Raw genomic sequence first — 5,394 nt, forward strand, 5'->3', positions numbered from 1 at the left:
TATTAATATTTCTGTTTATTTTAATTAAATAAATATCTTAAATGTGCTCTAAACAGGTCATTTCGGTCCTGTACAGCACTGATAGAAGCACTTCATTTTCATCTTTTAACAAATATCTTTATTTTCTTTTAATATGATATTATTGGCAGAGGCGCGCGTCCGTCTCATGCTTTGTGATCACGTGATTATTCAACGGGGAGACGCGCGTTCTGGATTACAGTTTCTCCTCAGACAAGTGTTTCTGTTTTGTGGTCGATTTTGGGGTAAGTTTCCTTAAATTCGTGGTTACTTTATTGAAATTAGTTCACAGGGATGTTAATTCAGTTGTCAGTATATGTCGATACGAATAATAAATGATCAATTTGAATGTTTATCGTTTGTTAGTAATGTTAGCTCGAGCGCTGTCAGCTTGACTGAGCTCGTCGCGCAGGTGACGAGCAGGTCAGTTAATGGAAATCTTTTATTTGTCTTTATATCTTCTATATGATCGTGTTATGCTTGTTTTTAAATGTATTTTAAATTGTTTAGTTAATTATAATGCAAGTTTACTCCAAGTATTGTAGTGTGGGCTTTTTTCAGCTTACGGCTAGCCTGATTGAGCTCGTGGCACAGCTGTGAGCTAACAGTTAATGTTAGTGGATATTTGTTTTATATCTTTTATAAAAACGTGTTGTGCTTTTTTCTTAAATGTATTAAAAAAATTATATTGCAAGTTTACTCCATGTATTGCAATGTATGTGTGCTTTGTTCAGCTCCCTATCAAAATTACATTAACTAGTCTACTTTAAAATGTTAAAAGGCCATTCTGAATAAATAACTGTTGTATATTTATTTTTACTTCTTTCAGATCCTTTTCTTGGTGTGTCTTGATGTTTTCTATTGGCTAAAGAGTAAGTATTACTTTGTTCATATTTTCACAGCCACCAGAATCAGAAGTAAGTGCTCAAAAGTGAAATAGCATGTTGGTCTCTTCAATGCAATGATAAATAAAATAGTTATAACTAATGAAATAGTCATATCTCATTTTGACTTTATGTACAGTTTGCTCGAGGTCAAAACACAGCTCATTCATACAAATCAAACAGTGACACTGGCTATATGTCTGCTTTATTTTTTATAGCAATAAAAGCATAGAGATATATAAAGCAAAGACAACTATAAGATAATCCTTCAGGAGCCAGTAAAACATATAGTTACAGCAGTAAACATACTTGTTATGGGGTAAGAAAAATAGTACAGTGTAGATATGAATTATGGTATCCTAAGCACTTTTCTTATTATTGCTTCTGTCTTGTTCTTCATTTTTTGTAGTGCAAATAAGGAGACTTAGAGTAAGTACGAATTGAGCTTTTAGTACTGACGTGAATATTACATCGACATTCGTTTGAAAGAAATAGAAAAGCGCTACGTTTTATTTTGTACCACCAAACTTGCTGTATAACTACGATAATAATACTTTTTATGATGCTGCTGTTTACTCCATTGTAGCATGTCTCTGTGAAACTGACAATCTCAGGTAGGAGCTGCTGGTTTGTGGTTGGCAGTATGGATCACGGTCTGCGACTCATGAGGAGCTGGTCTGGAGACATGAAGAGGTTGTCAACAGGTGTGGTCCTATACTCTACCAAAATGAGAGAGGGATCAGTCATGTGGGCCAATGTGTGTGAAACTAAATGTTTTTGCAAAGTCTTTAAACTCTTTGTGTTGATTTTGTGGAACTTTTAATTTCACTGGTATGCCATGTCTCGCGAAAGTGACTAAGCTTGCTGATGACAGTGGCAGACATAGTAGTGTTGAGTTTGTCTAATTGGAAGAAATGGTAATAGTAATCTAAATTAACCATTTATTCATTGTCCGAGGTGAAGAGGTCTGAAGCTAATACCTGCCATGGTCTGATTGGTATTTCATGAGGAATCATGGGTTCCTTGGTATTTGAATTATGTTGAACCAGGCAAGTACTCCATCTTTCGATCATGTGTTCTGTCTGCTTACACGTTCCTAGCCAGAATAACATTTCGTGCCCTCAGCTTAGACTTCTCAGCGTGTGCGCATATCTCAGGTCAGATATGACTATTTTCTAATCTTCACTGGTCAATGAAAGTTTGTCTTAAAAGTCAATAATGTATGTGGGAAATTGTCTCCTCTTTGCAGGCCATCCATCCAAGATCATCTATCTGAGCTGCTGAAAACTGCCTCGGTACGGATCTGTTGGAGCTTTGTGTCAATGACTGGTAAGTTTTTATAATTAAGTGAATCTACATGTCCATATCTTTGATGAGATTGTCATGTTTTGTTGTTATGGACTTTTTGGAGAGTGTGTCTGCCACAGGAATCTCCTTTCCTGTTCCGTGTTTGATGTCATATTTCTAGGGCTGTAGAATCATTCTTTAAAGTGGTGGAGGAGCGGCATCTAGTAGGACCCTATGAAATCCATTAAAATTTTGTCCGGAATTCAGTTTTATTTTTCTCAAATAATCACACCAAACGCGCTTTAAATGCTTGGAAATGCAAGCGCGACGCACTGCGTTTTGTTAAAAAAGAGCAGTGTGACGTGGCTTTTCATATTGCTAGCAACCAACGAGTCAGCTGTCTTGTCAATCAAATATTGAAGCGTGATATTATTTTGCTCTTAACTGTCATATTAGCAGAAACTTTAAAAAGAGGACGCTTGCTCTGACCTTGTTTGAGGGTGAGAGGTGCAAAAACACACAGGAGAGTGAGTGAGTGGTGTCCGGTTCTTCAAAGCAACTGTAAACTTCCCTCACCACACCGTAAGGCCCGCCTCTCCCCCCATCCGATTGGACAATGGAAAGATGCGAATGACGTCGGCTGCTTTTCCGCTCTCAGCGCTCCTTCAAAAGCGTGTGCTGCGGCTGGTGGCAAAAAACGCAAGGCGTTCAGCGCGCATAAACAGTGCGCAAATACTCCCTGCCCATAGAATATAATTAATGAAAAGGCGCCTGCAACTGCCATAAATGCATTTGGTGTGATTGGCCCCTAAGAGTGATTCTTAGCTTTAAGAAATTTGACAACTTGCTTTTATACTTAAGATTGAAAGTAGGAGTATATTTCATGAATTCTTAGTACTTAAGACAAAAATGGCACTTTCAGAAGCTTGATAAATATGGGAACAGTTGTCTAACTTGAAACTAACTTCAGTTTCTTTCCTTTCCCATCAGAATTTCTGCAAATTCCTGTTCCGTGTCACATTGCTTATGCAAGACTGAATCCATAAAGGTGAGTCGTCATCATCTTGAGAAACGTCTTTGCTCACTGCATGCACATTTCTTTTATAAGCAGAATGACACACTTTGGTGAAGTGATTGTGTTTTTGGGGCTGTTTAAACTTGGTATTAAGATGTGTGTTTGGTTTTTTTGTCGATCGGATCAAGTGGATGAGAAGGACACATTCTGTTTACACCTGGTATTTAAATCCGTCAGTTTTGTCCCCTTTCAACCTCTTCTGTTCTGAATACTTTTAGGTGATGGTCTGTGGAGACTGGGCGATTCCTTCTGCTGTCATTTAAACATGAGCAGGAGTAATGACGGGTTTAAATGGACGCAACTAATATTATGTCAGAGTCCGCTGCTTGTAAGTAAACATGCTGCACAGTGTTTTGTACATTTATATGTAAAAGCTTTCTTTGATATTTCTTTGATATTCTCTTGTGGCTGTTGGAACACATTCTACCACATGCTCGCTTACACTACAAAAGCAATCCGATCAAAAGTGTTTTCAACTACCTCTGAATGTGGTCAAAAGTGGACGAGCTCAAGATGTTTTGAACTTCATTTACACCTGTCTTTAGCATCGTCCACTTGTGATCCGATCGACAACAGCACATCTTAATACCAAGTGTAAACGGCCCCTTTTTTACTTGCGCTTCCAAGCTTTATAATGGTAAAAAACAACAGTTAGGGGACAACTTCTGACTTTAAACCTCAATAAAGTGCATTCATCCTTCACAGAGGTAATCCATACTCAAATATTGCCACTCATTGCGCATTGAATCGTGTGAGTCCAAGACATCGTTACCGGGAACTAGTTATTATAGTTTATAAAGTTTAAAACATTATCTTTTCTTACTATATAGCATCGAATACCCACAGAAGACCCTTGGAGCGCTGTGGATTACTTCTTTAAAGGCTGCACTTCTTTGGAAAGTCAGAAAATGTACCCTGATCCATGTTTTTTCCCATATTAAGCTCGGAAAAGCTCGGACATTTACTAGAATAACTCCAAATGTGTTCGTCTGAACATGTGTATCTGGAGTTACTGAGTGTGAGTACATCATGGGGTAATTTTAAAATCTGTCTGAAGTATCGCTTTAAGGTTTTAAATGGAGTATAGCAATACATAATTGGGACTAAATAACAAAGGTAAAATAAAATATACATTCCTTTAAATATTAGTGTACCTAATTGGATTGATCATGCTTTACCTTTTAAGACAACCCCTGTTTTTAATGTTAACATTTAATTTTTTTAATGTTCTCACTTAGATGCTGTAACCATAAAGCAACCAGGACAACACACCTGGAGTGACCGAGAGCAGGATGAAGGAGGAATCGGATGAGAAAATGTCAACTGGTGCCCATGAGGAGACATATTGTTCTTGGACCTGCTTTTTATGTTTAGTAATAAGTGGTTTTATGTGGTTAAAAAAAAGTAAATTAATATTAATATTTAATATTTTAATATTCACTCCAAAATGGTCTAGTATTGTCACTTAACTTATGCTGCTTGACTTCTCAGCATAAAGATCATTATTAAATTAATATTAAATATTTCAAATTTAGAAATAGGCTACCCCATGCCATCTAACAAAGAAGTGGGCACTCCGTGCGTGTCGTGTACCCAGCACTACACCATATGGCATCATTGATGTCCGCTGTTAGTAGATATATAACTGTTATTAAATAATTATATTGTATTTCTTTCTATTTAAGTCAAAGTTCAAAATAAAACTCTATAAACCTCTCCATTGTGAAATGGTTTATATACATTCACGGTTTATGGAGTTTTATTTTGAACTTGGACATAAATACGAAAAAATATAATATAGTTGTTTAATAAAAAGTTGTATATCTACTGACAGCGGACATCACTGATGCCATATGGCCCGGCATTGAATTGACCCCTCAGATCTGATTTGTGCATTTTTGTATTCATGGTTAAAATGTTCAACTTTTTGATTGTAATAATAATTTAACCTTATCCCCATATGGGATTTAAAATGTTCAGTGACATTACTGTCAGATTCAAACGTCTTTCGCGCTGAGCCAGACGGACGAGCTCAGCGCTGTCATATAGCAACATGCAGTGTTTTCAACCTCATAATGTTTATTTTAGATTTCAGACATTTAAATACACATAAGCACTGGTAAAACAATA

At 36.7% G+C, this 5,394-nt stretch overlaps 1 long non-coding RNA gene across 3 annotated transcripts; it reads left to right on the forward strand.

Annotated features, from left to right (window-relative positions):
* The first annotated feature begins 274 nt into the window (after nt 1-274).
* On the forward strand, nt 275-4,809 carry LOC129427897 (uncharacterized). Of its 3 annotated transcripts, XR_012367589.1 has the most exons (10): nt 275-441; nt 848-890; nt 1,121-1,221; nt 1,312-1,331; nt 1,489-1,606; nt 1,866-1,951; nt 2,152-2,231; nt 3,180-3,237; nt 3,483-3,592; nt 4,503-4,809. It is a non-coding gene; the product is annotated as an uncharacterized lncRNA (long non-coding RNA). The 3 variants fall into 3 exon arrangements; XR_012367588.1 differs by having other exon boundaries at nt 848-1,221; XR_012367587.1 differs by lacking the exons at nt 1,121-1,221; nt 1,312-1,331 and having other exon boundaries at nt 284-441.
* The last annotated feature ends 585 nt before the right edge of the window (nt 4,810-5,394 follow it).

The sequence above is a fragment of the Misgurnus anguillicaudatus genome, chromosome 24 (assembly GCF_027580225.2).
Source record: "Misgurnus anguillicaudatus chromosome 24, ASM2758022v2, whole genome shotgun sequence".
Classification (NCBI taxonomy): Eukaryota; Metazoa; Chordata; class Actinopteri; order Cypriniformes; family Cobitidae; genus Misgurnus; species Misgurnus anguillicaudatus.